Source organism: Schistocerca gregaria, chromosome 11 (genome assembly GCF_023897955.1).
Source record: "Schistocerca gregaria isolate iqSchGreg1 chromosome 11, iqSchGreg1.2, whole genome shotgun sequence".
Classification (NCBI taxonomy): Eukaryota; Metazoa; Arthropoda; class Insecta; order Orthoptera; family Acrididae; genus Schistocerca; species Schistocerca gregaria.
The window spans coordinates 59,608,757-59,627,347 of NC_064930.1; the positions used below are offsets into that span (position 1 = coordinate 59,608,757).

Sequence of the window (18,591 nt, forward strand, 5' to 3'; positions counted from 1 at the left end):
AACAGTTCCTTTCCGAGATTAGTTAATATGAATTAGTTCGTTCACGAACTACAACATAGAAACTCAAGCGGAACGAAGACCGCGAGAGGCGTCAATACACGGTACGGAATGACGTCACCAGATGGCGTTGGCTCCCCGATGCGGTCCTCATGACGTCACGAATTTCACCCAATCAGCATCAGATTTTGTGCGCAGCGAGTCCCTGCACCGCAGAAAGGTGCGTATTGATTGGGGGGTCATCCTTCACAGTGCATGTCGAGCGTCGGTTGAGGCTGCGTCGTTGCGCATCAAAGACGTTTCAAGGTAGGAATTTAAATGTAGTAAAGAAACAGCACGCCAAAGAATTGTATAACGGTGCTAATAATGATATTTAGCGCATGGTTTTGCAAATCGAAGAGATTTAGGTGAATAATCTGTGATGTAACTTGGGATCAAGGGTCACGTTCGTTTTTATCGACGTCCGTAGTCTCCAAACCACCCTGAAATTCTTGGCTGATGTGTACAACGCATTTTTAGGGTTGCTTCTTGTATGATTACGTACGAGCCTGGAAAGAACGATTGCATAAATGCCTCTTTGAGCGTTGTAAGTAATCTTGTCCTTGCGGCCATTATAGAAGAGATAGTAGGGGCTTGGGATATATTTACTCGATTACTTACTTAAAGCTAGTTTTTGAAACGAAGGTTTTTGCGGAATAGTTTGCGTGTATCTTTGTAAATATCTGCTTGTTGAGGTTTTTCCAGCGTCTGTGCGATGCACTCTCAAGGGTCTTTCAAACCTGCGATCATTTGGTCTCCCTTTGCGGTTTATTTGCTGTCAGAACGCAAGCGAAATCTGTAAAATTAAAACGAAAATAATGCTGTGTGTTAGCCAGCGAGAAACGCAAGTAGTAGTGTTTAAATTTTGAGGTATGGAGTGATTAACTGTCAAAACTCAAGATTTCTAGTAGAAGTGGACAAAAATCTGACTTTGTAAAAATGTTCTTCGGCGGTTCTGATGCTAATTTTTGACAGTCCCCTAAATTAAATGTCTGTTCGGCACGAGTACAGTAGAATATCTTACATTAGAACAGAAAGAAGTGAATGCTTTGCGCTAAGGAAGAAAAGATTAGTTTGGGGTGAGGAAGAGACATTGCATGCTGTAAATTGGAGCTTAAATCTGCCGCCAATAAATTACCCCATGCCAGTATTTTCGCTAGCTTCGTAATATTCACCCGACTACAGTACCAAAGAATGACAGAGAAACGAATCCGTAAGCAAAGTGTGTAATTTGCAAGCTCATAGGACGCAGTGGACGCCTGTAAAATAAATTTTTGCGTCTTTAATTCGGAGGGGTGCCAAATGGCTGTTCATAATACCAATATTAAATGTATGAACATAAGGGTAAGGAGGCATGGGGTAACTGGCCCACTGTTTTACAGCACGCCTTTTTTATTTTAAGGCCTACTGCTTGTTTTATTCGCCATAATTTTTAAATATTCTAATATAGAATGAAAGTTCCATATAGAAAGGGAATACGGAAGGGTCCGTATCGATCCGTCTGCATATACCCATGACGTCACCAATATGGCGGAAATGGCTACACGGAGAGTCTCCAATATGGCACCTATGGAAGGGCGTACCCAGGATCTGAGCTAGGGGGGGGGGGGGGGGTCATACAAGTCTCGGGAAACAAGTACTCGAGGCAACATAACAGCACTTCTTATTAAATAAAACAGTAAACCAGTGAAAAACTGCTTTTAATAAATATTTTAAATACAAAAATGCACTTGTACAATCCGAGAAAACGTGCAGCATTTCTTATTGAATAAAACAGTAAACTAGTAAAAAACTGCGAATATCTTCTAGGGGTGGGAGGCAGCTGCGCCGCCCCCGCCCCCCCCCCCCCCCCCCCATCTGCCCCTGGCTGGGTACGCCCGTGCACCTATGATATCACTACATAAACACGTCAACAAACATGAAAATACGTATAAATAAGATAACACCTCCTTCCAAAGAATACAAACTGTTGGAACAACTGCGGGGAATTGGAATACGGAAGTGTCAGATCCACCCGTCTGCTTTGAACCATGACGTCGCCATTTACGGTAATCAGACACATCCCTTGACCTATACAGGTCAACGGCAGCTGACGATACCAAAACTCCAACGCCAACAGCAAAAACTACGGAAATTGGGATCAGGCATTTCCCTTGACCACAGCTGACGGTACCAAAACACCTGTACCTACCTACCTACATACGAAAATTGGAATCGGTCATTTCCCTTCACCTATATAGGTCATTTAGAACTACTGATACGAAAAAACTACAAAAACAAAACTCAAACATCCCTATTTAAATTAACACATTAAATACACAAAACATTACAACTCGAGAAAAATAGACAAAAAAATTAGTTACCACTAACAAATTTCGGCCGGCCATCCCCCCCCCCTCCCAACACACACACACACACACACACACACACACACACACACACACACACACACGCCATATAACAAAAGACGACGACATCTACAAACACAACCAACTCACTCTGTGCCATAATGACATCACCCACCACAACACCCTTAAGTCTTGGGTCAAAGCAGATGGCTGGAATCGGACGCTGAACTGAAAATATTTTGGGGGAATTGGTCCTAACCAGTCTATAATCTGTGTATGCTATTTTTGATTTGGTGTGTTTGTGCCTGTGGACAAGCATTACACAGGCTGCCACTTATAGCAACAAAACATTGAAGGGTTGTGAAGTGTCAGTGGTATGAGATGAGGTTCCATGACAGTAACATTGTCTTAATAATGTTATCTGGATCAATTAACTTGGTATGTGCATTATGCATGCAGAATAAATTAATAATGCTGGCCTCTGTGAGTTAATATTCTTTACAACAGTAACTCTGGCCCAGTTAACAAATAGTGCCATTCTCCATCCAAGCATGTTTGTAGGCACCACTGCCAATCCTGCTCTCTAATACGTACCATACTTCCCTTTAAGCATGCAAAGGAGTGCCATCATTTCCTCAACAACTGACGAACATGGTAAGGTTAGTGTTTACTCGTCTGATAGAACACGTCTTATGTTTCCTTTCAAATGCCAACTGCTACAACAATTCTAGGCTTAGAAGGATCATGAGAAAATGAGGGTTCATAACTTATGTTTGTCCTGGTTTCCCCCTAGGTTTAGTTCTTTTGCAGTGGCAATGAGCTTTTAAAAAATTGCAAAGGGATGATCACAATAAGAATGTGAAATACTGAGAGCTCCCCTTATGGAAGGTGAAAAATAAATCCATTCAGTTATTGTAGTTTGTTTGATGTAGCATTCCATGATACCCAGCAAATCACCTGATTACAGCCCCAAACTGCCTTACATTAAAGGTTTTCATAGTTGTTAATATGGAGAATCATCAGCTGTATAATGGAATGTCGACAATGAAAATTTGTGCCCTACCTGTACTCGAACCTGGATTTTCTGCTTATCACGATGCTTTTCTGTTTGGCTATCCAAGCATAACTCACGGCCAGACCCAAACTTCCATATGTCATCAACTGTGTGTCTACAACTTGTACTCGTACATCCGTTATGTATATTCCCGTATAGGGGAGACATTTCACTTAAGTCGCTTGTCCAGTGTTGGCGGATAAATACGGTATTGCACTGCTTTTGTTATTCCAAATTATGAAACAATGTACCTTCAGACATAAATATCATGTTAGGCTTCTGCAATACTTGTGTGCATCCAGTGTTCCATCTATGAAAAACAGGCCTATGAGCTTATGGTTCATTCTATCACACCACAGGTTTACACTTCACAGGCACTTTCTACCCGACGAAGTGTACAGCGATTGTCAGCAGACCAATAGAGCATGTTCCTACAGTTTACCTGGCCACGATTGATAAATGTGGTGTCGTCAATAAATAAGATATATGATACACTTGGAGGACCCTGTCTTAGAGCCCATTACAGGGGTTAATAAGATTCCAGGCAGCAATTGGAGGGGATGTGATAAAGATGGGACCTACGTCAATGGAGAATGCATAGGAAGCGTGGAATGTCAGATCCCTTAATTGGGCAGGTAGGTTAAAAAATTTAAAAAGGGAAATGGATAGGTTAAAGTTATAGTGGGAATTAGTGAAATTCGGTGGCAGGAGGAGCAAGACTTCTGGTCAGGTGACTACAGGGTTATAAACACAAAATCAAATGGGGGTAATGCAGGAGTAGGTTTCATAATGAATAGGAAAATAGGATGTGGGTAAGCTACTACAAACTGCGTAGTGAACGCATTATTGTGGCCAAGATAGATACGAAGCCCACACCTAATACAGTAGTACAACTTTATATACCAACTAGCTCTGCAGATGAGGGAGAAATTGAAGAAATGTATGATGGAATAAAAGAAATTATTCAGATAGTGAAGGGAGATGAAAATTTAAGTCATGGGTGACTGGAATTCGAGAGTAGTTAAAGGGAGAGAAGGAAACATAGTAGGTGAATATGGACTGGGGCAAAGAAATGAAAGAGGAAGACACCTGGTAGAATTTTGCACAGAGCACAACTTAATCATAGGTAACACTTGGTTCAAGAATCATAAAAGAAGGCTGTATACATGGAAGAAGCCTGGAGATACTAAAAGGTATCAGATAGATTATATAATGGTAAGACAGAGATTTAGGAACCAGGTTTTAAATTGTAAGACATTTCCAGGGGCAGATGTGGACTCTGACCACAATCTATTGGTTATGACCTGTAGGTTAAAACTGAAGAAACTGCAAAAAGGTGGGAATTTAAGGATATGGGACATGGATAAACTGAAAGAACCAGAGGTTGTACAGATTTTCAGGGAGAGTATAAGGGAGCAATTGACAGGAATAGGGGAAAGAAATACAGTAGAAGAAGAATGGGTAGCTTTGAGGGATGAAGTAGTGAAGGCAGCAGAGGATCAAGTAGGTAAAAAGACGAGGGCTAGTAGAAATCCTTGGGTAACAGGAGAAATATTGAATTTAATTGATGAAAGGAGAAAATATAAAAATGTAGTAAATGAAGCAGGCAAAAAGGAATACAGACGTCTCAAAAATGAAATTGACAGGAAGTCCAAAATGGCTAAGCAGTGATGGCTAGAGGACAAATGTAAGGATGTAGAGGCTTATCTCACTAGGGGTAAGATAGATACTGCCTACAGGAAAATCAGAGACCTTTGGAGATAAGAGAACCACTTGTATGAACATCAAGAGCTCCGATGGAAACCCAATTCTAAGCAAAGAAGGGAAAGCAGAAAGATGGAAGGAGTATATAGAGGGTCTATACAAGGGTGATGTACTCGAGGACAATATTATGGAAAAGGAAGAGGCTGTAGATGAAGACAAAATGGGAGATACGATACTGCGTGAAGAGTTAGACAGAGCACTGAAAGACCTGAGTTGAAACAAGGCCCCCGGAGTAGACAACATTCCATTAGAAGTACTGACGGCCTTGGGAGAGCCAGTCATGACAAAACTCTACCAGCTGGTGAGCAAGATGTATGAGACAGGCGAAATACCCTCAGACTTCAAGAAGAATATAATAATTCCAATCCCAAAGAAAGCAGGTGCTGACAGATGTGAAAATTACCGAACTATCAGTTTAATAAGCCATAGCTGCAAAATACTAACACGAGTTCTTTACAGACAAATGGGAAAACTAGTAGAAGCCGACCTTGGGGAAGATCAGTTTGGAATCCGTAGAAGTGTTGGAACACGTGAGGCAATACTGACCCTACGACTTATCTTAGAAGCTAGATTAAGGAAGGCCAAACCTACATTTCTAGCATTTGTAGACTTAGAGAAAGCTTTTGACAATGTTGACTGGAATAATCTTTTTCAAATTCTGAAGGTGGCAGGGGTAAAATATAGGGAGCGAATGGCTATTTACAATTTGTACAGAAACCAGATGGCAGTTATAAGAGTTGAGGGACATGATAGAGAAGCAGTGGTTGGGAAGGGAGTGAGACAGGGTTGTAGTCTCTCCCCAATGTTATTCAATCTGTATATTGAGCAAGCAGTAAGGGAAGCAAAAGAAAAATTTGGAGTAGGTATTAAAATCCATGGAAAAGAAATAAAAACTTTGAGGTTCGCTGATGACATCGTAATTCTGTCAGAGACCGCAAAGGACTTGGAAGAGCAGTTGAACAGAATGGACAGTGTCATGAAAGGAGGGTATAAGATGAACATAAACAAAAGCAAAATGAGGATAATGGAATGTAGTTGAATTACGTCAGGTGATGCTGCTGAGGGAATTAGATTAGGTAAAGAGATGCTTAAAGTAGTAAAGGAGTTTTGCTGTTTGTGGAGCAAAATAACTGATGATGGTCGAAGTAGAGAGGATATAAAATGTAGACTGGCAATGACAAGGAAAGCGTTTCTGAAGAAGAGAAATTTGTTAACATCGAGTATAGATTTGTCAGGAAGTCATTTCTGAAAGTATTTGTATGGAGTGTAGCCATGTATGGAAGTGAAACATGGACGATAAATAGTTTGGACAAGAAGAAAATAGAAGCTTTCGAAATGTGGTGCTACAGAAGTGCTGAAGATTAGATGGGTAGATCACATAACTAATGAGGAAGTATTGAATAGGATTGGAGAGAAGAGAAGTTTGTGGCACTACTTGACCAGAAGAAGGGATCGGTTGGTAGGACATGTTCTGAGGCATCAAGGGATCACCAATTTAGTATTGGAGGGCAGTGTAGAGGGTAAAAATCGTAGAGGGAGACCGAGAGATGAATACACTAAGCAGATTCAGAAGGATGTAGGTTGCAGTAGGTACTGGGAGGTGAAGAAACTTGCACAGGATAGAGTAGCATGGAGAGCTGCATCAAGCCAGTCTCAGGACTGAAGACCACAAAAACAACAACAACAACAACATATGCTGTACAAGAAGGAACTGCCTTCTTCCTACACTCTCTTTACAGCATGAGCGTGTTGGTTTTTTCTGCACTGGAAAATCCCAAAATTCAGTCTCCACCTTCTGCTTGTACGGTCACGCTCTGACTAGCAAGTCGCAATGCCCTCAAGGAACATGCGTGCACACTGTATGCAAATATAACATCGTACCTAGGAGCTACGCAGGTTGAAGGGCACAATCAATTATCAGTGTGAGAACTTATCAGAGTGCAATAGCTCGTAGATGACTCGAACTAGAATCCTGCAGCAAACACCGCTGACAAGCTTTTAGTTTGTGAATGTCAACATGCATTGTTCTGTTCAATACAGTGTATGTCTGCACAAAAAATACTTTCTAAGTGTTTTACAATCTGTTTATTGGCTAAAGGTATGAGCCCCTGACTACCAATCCATTCTCTGAAAATTGCACGTCATCCACTTATGCATTCCCACAATATCTGTGGTGCAACTTTTAGGTGATTCACCCTGTATATGTTGTTTGATAAACACGTGGAGGGTTGCTATGGGATTTATTTAGTCCACCCATTGCACCACATTATTATGGTGGAAAACAGTTGGAAAATTTACAGCCTAGCTACATCCCATGTGACTGGGCAGGCAGTGCCATTAAGGTTCCTGAAGAACTAGACAGCAGAATCGGAAGTTATCTCATTATCCACACTACATATAGACACCATCGATTTACTGTGTAATGGACTCATCAGTGTAAGTAATATAGGTCATTATAGCAGAGACGTTGAGTCCCAGATAGGCATTATGAAAAGACTGTCACACGTAAGCATTCAGCTGAAAAGGCATTCATGAGAATTACACACACAAGACCACAATCTCTGGCTGCCGAGGCCAGGTTTATTATTCCATCCTGGATTTTCCATTGTTTATTATAGGCTCTAATGGAGGCACATACGCTGCGTGAAAGAAAACTACAATTAATCTTAATTTACAGCTGTCGGTACAAGTTAGTTACATTAGCCAGCAAAGAAAGCTGTATTTAAAATTACAGTTACTGAATAACATTTTTGCACAAGGTTGGGATGTAATTTTCTTGGGCTTACTGGAGACTGGGATACCACTCATCTACTTTGCTGAAGGACCTCACCTTGCTGAAAACCTGTATTTTGAGTGTATCCAACGTGGTCACCAAAACATTGATCCTAACGCCTGCAAAAGTACAAATAACATGTGAACCAATTCAGTGAATAAACCCAATGAAATAAGCAGAACAATCATGGAAACATTTTTGCATGTGGTGGAGGAGGCCAACTTAAAATTCAATGGTAAATACAACACAGTTCAAGATCCAACACTACAAAAAATAGAAACTGCAAAAAAGACAATCATACAAAACGCATCATAAGTTCATGGTATCCAAAACTGGGATTAACTTACATAGCCCAATCCTCAGCCCTAGACAAGGATACTAGTACCCCAACCCTGCCCCACAACTACAGAAGCCGAGGAAGATTACAGGGGTCGACAAAGTGTCCGATCCCACATGTCGGCTTTGGCCTGTGATGTAAGGGTGTTGTCGTGTGTGACGTCATGACGACGCGGAGCATGTTTGTACACATCGTCTTGTTGTGATTTGTTGTGCTCTCTGGTGGTATGTTCAGGGTTTTCGTTTGTCTGGTGCAATGGGCTCAGTTTGCTTTTGCTCGTTATCCAGAATTGTTAGACTGTCAGCTGTGTTGGTGGTGGAATTCATTTCAGTGAGTTAATGAATTTGTGTGAAGGTTAATTTAGTGTTGTTCGCTGTATGTTGTGTGGTAATTTTAGTAAAATTAATCAGTTGTTGTTTTCGTTCAGGAATGGATATTACGGATAAAATTAACAGTGCACAGGTCAAGGGAAGTGTTCAGTCCCAATGTGTGGCTGTGTATGTAGCTATTTGTATCGGGAGATGTTTTTGAGCTATATAGACCAAGGGGAGTGTTTCATCCTAATTTATGGGATCGGGATCTGCTGTTGAGCTATATAGGTCAAGGGAAGTGTCCGATTCCAGATGATATTGTGTTTAGTGGTATTTGGGGAGTTTTGTGATGTCGGCTTTTCTCGTCATTTTGTGTGGTTTTGTATGGAGGTGGGTGTCTAAATTTGTTTGTATTTAGTTTGCCCCCCCACCCAAAAACACCCCACTTCCCATGCTTGTCCCGTTAGTGTCATTAGGCTTTTTGTGGAAAGTGTGTGTGTTTGTTTTTCGATGTATTTTTGTCCTCATAATTTGTATGTAACGACTTTATATGCATCATATTGGAATCGTGGTTTATGGTCATTTCCACCATATTTGTGGCATCATGGGTCAAAGCAGACGGGCGGGATAGGACGCTTCCTTTCCGATTACAGCCTTAAGGCATCGAGGTCATTAGAGACTGAGCTCAATTTTGGGCTGTTGAAAGATTGGGGAAGGAAATTTGTTGTGTCCTTTCAAAGTAACTGTTCTGGCATTTGCCTGGAGTGATTTAGGGAAATTGTGGAAAACCTAACCCTGAATGACCAGACACAGATTTGACAATTATCCTCCCAAACATGAATCCAGTGGTGTGCACAGCTTGCACACATGCCTGCAGTCTGAGCTGCCAGTGTAGTTTCAGCTCTGAGACTGCAGACATTGTGTGTGTGTGTGTGTGTGTGTGTGTGTGTGTGCACGCGTGCGTGCTGCTGACAAAGGCCTTAATGGCAGAAAGCTGTAATTGTGTGAATCTTTTTATTGTGCCTATTGTGACTCAGTATCTCTGCTATATGGTGAGTAGCAACTTTCTTTCTCTGGTATTGTTACATTCCATCCTGGATTTTCAGTAGTTTCCTACAGCTACATTCGACCCTTTGTTGAATAACAGCTTTGCTACTGCATACTTTGGAGCATCTGGGAAATTATTTCTTCGAAAGACTGATCCATTAATTGGTATAGGGGTCTGACATTGTACTAGAAACTGTGTTAATTATTTTAGTGGGTATTATCATTTCATCAAGAAGAGTTTTTATTTTCTAATGATAATATTAGTTTATAAATATTTAGCTGTAATGCTTTCAAATTTCATTAGAACTCCTGTACTACCCTGATTGAAACTGAAGTTATGGACATTATCTAAGTAACCACTTACATCCACATTTAATTTTGATATATTTATAAAAACTATTTTTAAAAAGCTCATTGAAGCCATCTGATATAAGGATTTGTCACCTAACTTAATTTTGGAGATTTGTGGACTGCCAGCTATGATGTAAAGTTAAGTTTTGCTGACTGACCATACTGTTCAGAGTGAATTTTGTATGTGGCATTTCATTTGTTTATCACCCTTCCAAAAGTTTCAAGAAATGTCTCGGGATTTTTAGAATTTGTAATAAAATGATCCAGTGGCCAGTTCACTTCAAATATACAAATGAATAAGTTTATATTTCCTTTACTGAAGTATGATTGGTGCACTTTTCCTAATGTCTGGTTCATTTATTTTTTGTAGTTTCAAAAACAATCCAGATTGTTCAGAAGACCATGGATAAGTGCAGAATTTCCTTGTATTATCAAATGTATATAATTGGTCAGAATGTGCAGTTCGCTGACTTTCATGTGTGAATTCTGTGAAGTTTAGCTTTAAACCAAATGCTTGAATGCTGAACAAACAGGCGAGTCTGACATAATTTACGCACCAGATTTGTTGCAATCTCTGGGCTACCGTTTGTCCACAGTTGTGATTTGCAGCCACAGATTGAGCCATCTTTGCTCAAGATTGATTCTGACTTCAATGTTTTGTGTTCATCTCACATTTGCCACAATGGACCGTCCACTGGTGTTGCCTACCCCCTGGTGACGTCATTGCCAACTGATTTACACATTGGAATCCAGTGCACACCTGCTACGAATAGCTGATTTAGACAATAATGAAACTTTGTTGTCTAGTACATAAAACCAGCAAGTTTTATCAATTTTGGAGTTATAGTTTTCGAGATAAATGGGACAAGTTGACAGAAAAAATGAGTGACTTGTATATCAGGAGGGACATCTGATCCTCACTTACAGTAACCACAACCTTTTTTCTCTACAAAATATATTTTAACAGTTGTATTTTTAAGGTCTAAAACTGTCCACTACTGTTTCTCATGCAAAGCACTATTTCAAAGCATCAGTTTGTAGTATGACGTTGAAGTCACCTAATAGATGCCTCCTTCCCTCGTCCCACAAAACAATTTAGCGTAGAACCATATATATTTTTAAAGAGTGGAAAGTCTAGAATGGACTAACAACTATATTATGAAAAATAGATTCCTACGCACCATACAGAGGAGACATTGCGTCACAGGCAGACAACTCGCACACATAGGTGTGACAACTGTCTCTGGCTACTGTAGCCAGTCTGCGACTCCAACTGCACCTGACTGTTGGCAGAATAGAAGCCTGTGTAGTGTTGGAGTGAGAGAAGGGAAGGGGATAAGTAGGAAGACAGGGACTGGTGAAGGTTGAGGTCAAGGGAGTTGCGGGAACAGAGGATATGTTCCAGGGGGAGTTCCCATCTGTGCAATTCAGAAAAGCTGGTGTTGATACGAAGAATCGTCCCAGCCTTGTACAGAAACAGATGTGTGGTGCTATGTGTCTCCAGTCACCTACCACCTCCCACATAGCCACTGTACGGCCACAAAAGAGCACTCACCTTGTGACTCAGCACCACCCAGGGCTGGAGCAATTGAATCACTTTCTCTGCCAGTGCTTCAACTACCTCTCATTGTCCCTAAAGTGAGGAATATCCTACCACCACTTGCACAGTGATATCCTGCCACCCATTGAACCTACACAATAATCTCGTCTCTCCTTAATCTGACAGAGCCTTGTCTCGAGGTTCACATAAGTGTAACAGACCTACGTGTGAGACCTGTTCTGTGCATCCTCCTACCACCAGCTACTGCAGTCCAGTCACAAACATCACGTATCCCATCAGAGGCACAGCTAAATGTGACTGCCATCATATGATCTACAAACTAAGCTGCAACCCCTGTACTGCAATCTAGGTGGGTGTGACAATCGACGAGATGCCTGTATGCACGAATGGCCACAGACTGTGGCTGAGAAACAGCTGAATGTGCTGCCCAACATGATGTGCTTCACTTAAATTACTGCTTTACAGCCTGCATCTCTGTATCCTTCCTACCAACTCTGGCTTTTCTGATTACAATATGTCCTACATTCCTGTAACTCTCCTGGCTTCAACTTTGGTTAGCCATTGTGTTTCACCCATCAACACCAGCTTTGTGTTTAAAAAATACGAGCATGGTTTTATGCAGTTGACCAAGTGCAGATATTTCAGACTGTTTCGCTAACATATTATTGGTGTTTGGTAGTTAAGATATTATTGTGATGCTGTTTTCATTTGGTGTTAACTTTTACATTTGAGTTACTTCTTGGCCACCATGTGATGATATGACAAGGTCTCCTTACAAAATGCTGATGTCTGTACAGTGAGACTGACATATAAAGGACCACCTAGGACTGACTGTAAATAATTATTTATTAAACTTAGTATTATGACCTTGCCATGTATATACATATTTAAATGTCTCTTGTATATTAAAAAGATCTTGTCTAGTTTTGATCTGAATTCTGGTGTACGTACGAGGGCTATCCACAAAGTACATTATGTTTTGGAATTAAAAATAAAGTATTGGAAATTTTATTATATACAGATGAAAGCCACACTTAAATACTACTTTTCTACATAGTTGCCATTTAAATTAATGCACTTATCATAGCGATGCAAGAGCTTGGATATTCCTTCGTCGTAAAATTCGGCCGCCTGCGCTTTCAACCACGTGGTTACCTCTTTTGGGACAGAAAAGGTGTGATTGTTGTGGATTTCCTGGAAAGAGGCGCCACAATACTCTCACAAAGGTATTGCCAAACTCTGCACAACCTCAGAAGAGCAATAGAAAACAAGCGCGGGGGAAAGTTGGACTCAAAGATCTTGCCGCTTTACGACAACGCCCGGGCCCACACGGCAAATGCCACTCGTGAAGTTCTCGAATCTGTTAAGTGGGAGTTGTTTCCTCATCCGCCGTACGGTCCCGACCTGGCACCGAGCGACTTCCACTTATTCCCAGCAATGAGGAAGTGGTTGGCTGTGCAGCGTTTTGATGACGACGCACAGCTTCAAGAAAAGGTAATCACGTGGTTGAAGGCGCAGGCGCCCGAATTTTACGACGAAGGAATTTCCAAGCTCATCCACCGCTACAATAAGTGCCTTAAATTAAATGGCAACTATGTAGAAAAGTAGTATTTAAGTGTGGCTTTCATCTGTATATAATAAAAAAATTCCAATACTTTATTTATTTTTAATTCTAAAACGTAATGTACTTTGTGGACAGCCCTCATAGTTATAGCACACGACACTGTAATGATGTAAGAAAAGACTACTGCTCATATACCAAAACTCTAAACAGCTTCAAACACACATCTGTAAAGCTATATAACAAACAACCAGATTCAGTTAAGAGACTGGAACTGAAAAAATTTGATATCTGTAGGAACTTTATTATTCAGAATTGTTTTTATAATATGGAAATTTCTGTGAGCATAATTTAAAACATAGATTAATGATTTATGTATTTATTGTCCTTGTTGTTTGTACATTTATTGATGTTACTTATACAAGCTTTACATCCCTGTAAACGTTTTGTTTTTGGGCAATAAAAAATTGACCAATCATGCCGTGTAGCACAGTGTGGAGACCCTCCTGGAGCCTGCCATGGATTTCTCAACAATTCAAGTACATATTGGGTATTCAATGTAAAATGGTTGTTAGTTCAGACTTGAAGTTGATTTATCCCTGAAGATATATCGAAGTTGTTAATTGTATGTTCCAATGTTTTGAGATCGATTATAAACAGTCATTATCCACTAAACGGGCTTTATATTGTTAGTTAGGAAATAATCACAAGATTTTTTGTGTGTGTTTTCAGGGTTATCGTCTGACCAGTGCTGGGGCCCAACAGCAAGAAGTTGTGCTCCGCCACCCACTCTCGCACTTTTCTCAACTCTGCAGGTGAGAACTCTCCCTGCAACACACCCCATGTTCCCATAGCCTCTCTAGCCTCAATTGAAGGTGGTGATGCAGAAAAAATTCCAAGCTTCATTGTGAGTACACTGGATACCCTAGAAAACTGGCTCCAGTGAAATGTGCTGAAACTGAACATTGCGAAACTCCATATGGTATATTTCCAAACCAAACACTCAAAATGTGCAGAGCTTAAAATACAATGCAATAATCAACTTATGGAAGAAGTTGACACTCTCAAATTCCTACGACTAAATATGGATAAGAACTTGAAACTGGAACACACATATTGACTCCTTATCAAATAAACTAAGCAGTTTTGCATTTGCAATGCAAATAATTGCAAATTCTACCAACATGAATGCACAAAAATAGCATACTATAGTTATTTTGAATCTGTCATTAGGTATGGTACAATTTTCTGGAGAAGTTCAAGTAGAGTATCTCGTATACTGAAACTTCAGAAAAAAATTATCAGATACATGTGTACCGCACAGAAAACAGAATCTTGTCACCCATTATTTTGACAACTGCAAGTCCTAACTGTACCCTCCAGATACATTTAGGAAATTCTTCCTTCACAGGAAGAAAAAATTATTTGAGGAAAATCATTTTCACCACACATACAACACAGGAAATAAAAATAATTTTATGCTTCTCACACAAATTGAAATTATATGAATGGGCTCCATAGTATATGGGGATGACAATATATAACAAATTAATGGGCAAAAATATTTTTAATGTTAAGCCAGAGATTCTAAAAATAAGGCTACATCGGACTCCTGGGGAGAAATGGTACTATTTGATAGAATAATTTTTAGAGGATAAGAAAATTTGGGCTAGGGTAATTTAGTGTTAAATTTATAGTTATTGTTATTGTTATTATTATTTCTGCCTTTTGTAAATTTGTACCAAACTTTTGATGTCTCCTGTACCTGAATCAAATGATTTTTGATTATGTATATTGTTGTGGTCTTCAGTCCTGAGACTGGTTTGATGCAGCTCTCCATGCTACCCTATCCTGTGCAAGCTTCATCTCTCAGCACTTACTGCAACCTACATCCTTCTGAATCTGCTTAGTGTATTCATCTGTTGGTCTCCCTCTACAATTTTTACCATCCACACTGCCCTCCAATGCTAAATTTGTGATCCCTTGATGGCTCAGAGCATGTCCTACCAACCGGTCCCTTCTTCTTGTCAAGTTGTGCCACAAACTCCTCTTCTCCCCATTTCTATTCAATACCTCCTCATTAGTTATGTGATCTACCCATCTTATCTTCAGCATTCTTGTGTAGCACCACATTTCGAAAGCTTCTATTCTCTTCTCGTCCAAACTATTTATCGTCCATGTTTCACTTCCATACATGGCTACACTCCATACAAACACTTTCAGAAACGACTTCCTGACACTGAAATCTATACTCGATGTTAACAAATTTCTCTTCTTCAGAAATGCTTTCCTTGCCATTGCCAGTGTACATTTTATATCTTCTCTTCTTCGACCATCAACAGTTATTTTGCTCCCCAAATAGCAAAACTCCTTTACTGCTTTAAGTGTCCCATTTCCTTATCTAATTCTCTTAGCATCACCCAACTTAATTCGACCACATTATGTATGTTATGATACTAATAAACCCCAATTCTTCACTAATCCCTGACATCCACTTACCTGTCCCAGTCTCTGCACCCACTCCAACACTGCTCAGTCTTCTATTTCCCTGAGGCCCCCACTAGTCTTTTTTCCCCTGCTCTACTTCTCTCCTCCCCCCCCCCCCCCCCCCCACCACTCCTGACTACCTAGCCTCCCAACTGCAGCCAGGAGTCCTGCCATGTCCCTTCACCCTCCCATATGAAGCAATGCACCTTCCTCCACCCCTACCTTGCTATCCCGCCCCCTCCCCACTGCACCAAATTACCTGTGCCATCAGGTGCAGTTGCACCTGCGCTCCGGCCACAGCGGCCAGAGACAGTGGTCGTGCACTTGTGAGTTGTGCTTGTGTGTGTGTTTTCTACTTCATAAGGTGATCTGGCCCAAAGCTTAAATGTCTTTTCTTTGTGCCTATCTTTGACTCTACATCTCCTCCGTATATGTTTTGCATTTATCAATTTCTAGAATGCACAGCTAACTTTCAGAGAATAAAATAGCAAGTAAACAATCTCAAAAATGACAAGGAATTGTAGAAAATTACAAGTTATGTTTAATGCAGGATATTTTTCAGATTCCTGTGGCCTGACTGCAGAGGACATTCCGGCCAGTAAAAGCCACCGATTAACGGGCTGGTCGTACTGTGGTGCCTAAAAGTCCACAAGTATAACCAGCAAAACACAACAAATTGAATAAGTCGAGGCGGAAGTATACACCGTTAAAAAACTGAATTTTAGACTGACTTCCCGAATGTAAGGGGAGACGACTGAAACAGCGGCAACCTGATTTAGGTGCTCCAATGGCTGTAGTCTGCAGACCCGTGTTCACAAACGTAGTGCTGAGTGAATTACTGATAGCTGTAAGGCCACACTTTAATTTTGTGTTGTGTAAAATGTGACTGTGTCAAAGTTGTAAGATTTTGTTGCTATTATAGTCCTTATTTAATTACATGAGACATGGATGTCTCAAATTTTCATAAATATGCTTTTTTGAAATGCTATATTTATATGTACTGGAATAGCTTGAATATTGTAGACTGGTGTACTAAGCACTGATGTAAATAAATTATCATAATATTAAAACATAACAGAGAAATGTCATTACCCAAACAATACATAGACCCTGAAGGATATTTGTGCAGACACTACAATAATGATTTAAATGAGTGCAGGAATTTCAGACACAATGATCATGTAGCCACAAGAGAGTTGCCAACACGAATAGATACAACATGTATTAGTGACAGCTCACTGCAGTCTGCAGCAACGTACAGAATGCAATCCTGAAGACCTCTCATTCCCGCTCAGCCTATCAGTGCCCTCACACTGAGGTAACTAGTGTCCAGCTGGTGTGAGCTCTGTCCAGTTTGAGACCTCAGCTGCAGCATTCACTGTCGAGTAGGACAGTGACAAAGTTCTGATGAAATATACGAGGGTCGGTCAAAAAGTAATGCCTCCCATTTTTTTTTCTACTTAAAAAAATTAAGTGAAAAATTTGAATTTGGCGCCATTCCTCAAACCTTCTGCAATCCACTGCAGTAGTAACGTTCTGTGTCAACAGGTGTCAGCACAGCAGAAGTTTGTAAGATGGCCGACATCGATGTTCGTTTGAGACAGCGTTGTGTGATTGAATTCTTGAATGCAGAAGGTGAAACACCCATACACATTCATGAAAGACTGAAGAAGGTGTATGGTGTTGTGACAGTGGATGTCAGCACTGTTAGACGATGGGTTCGTCGTTGTAAGGAAGCTGAAGGGCAAACACCGTTGACTGACGAAAAGCGGAGCGGCAGGCCGGTGAGTGCAGTGACTCCACACAACATTCAGCAAGTTGATGACATCATTCGTGGTGACCGTCGGGTGACTGCAGATGAAGTGTGTCGCATTATTTCTCTTAGTAAAGGCAGTGTGATCACGATTATTAAACAATTGGGGTACTCAAAAGTTTGTGCACGGTGGGTTCCAAGAATGTTAACCGATCAGAATAAAGAGGCAAGGAAAACAATAGCCTCCCAACACTTGCAGCGCTTCCGTTTGGAGGGAGATGAGTTTCTGAAAAAAATTGTGACTGGGGACGAAACATGGGTGCATTTTTTTGAACCCGAATCAGAGGCAGTCAATGGAGTGGCGTCACACAAGCTCGCCGAGGAAGAAAAAATTCAAAACTGTGCGATCGGCAGGGAAAGTTATGGCAACAGTTTTCTGGGATACATAGGGTGTGATTCTGGTTGATTTTTTAGAGCAGGGATGCACAATAAATTCTGTTCAATACGTCACAACCCTCAAACTTAAAGCACGTCTTCAGCGAGTTCGCCCAACAAAATCAATGGCAGATGTTCTTCTTTTGCATGACAATGCAAGACCACACACCAGTCGTCACACCTCTGACGAGATTGTCAAAATTGGATGGGAAGTTTTGCCTCATCCCCCATACAGCCCTGACCTGGCACCATCAGACTTCCATCTGTTCGGGCCACTAAAAGCTCATCGTGGGATTCATTTTGAAGATGAGGCCGTCAAAACATCCGTGCGTCAATGGCTTAGGAAGCAGAGCTGTGATTTTTTACCGTGCTGTGATACATGCCCTTGTTCAAAGATGGACCAAAACTGTAGAGATGGGCGGAGATTACATTGAAAAATGACAAAATGATCCTCAATGTTGTGGTTTTCAACCTATGTAATTGCATTTAAATTTCCTGACAAACGTAGAAAAAAAATAGGAGGCATTACTTTTTGACTGACCCTCGTACTTAGTAAATGTTACATTTTGTACTGCAAGAGCACAGTTTGTGAAATAATTTCCTTTACTTCATGTCTATGGTCACAAATTCTTTTTCCATCAGACTTCCACCGTTGCTCTATAATGACCATCATCAGATATGTTCTATACGAACATGTCCTATTACACAGGAGCCATAGTGGCATCATCAAATGCTATTCACAAAATTATTGCCAGCATTGTCAGATATATACA

At 40.6% G+C, this 18,591-nt stretch overlaps 1 long non-coding RNA gene across 1 annotated transcript; it reads left to right on the plus strand.

The window, feature by feature from the left end:
• Positions 1-140: 140 nt before the first annotated feature.
• LOC126295414 (uncharacterized) lies at positions 141-16,705 on the plus strand. The gene is made up of 3 exons (XR_007552487.1): positions 141-303; positions 13,876-13,958; positions 16,193-16,705. It is a non-coding gene; the product is annotated as an uncharacterized LOC126295414 (long non-coding RNA).
• The last annotated feature ends 1,886 nt before the right edge of the window (positions 16,706-18,591 follow it).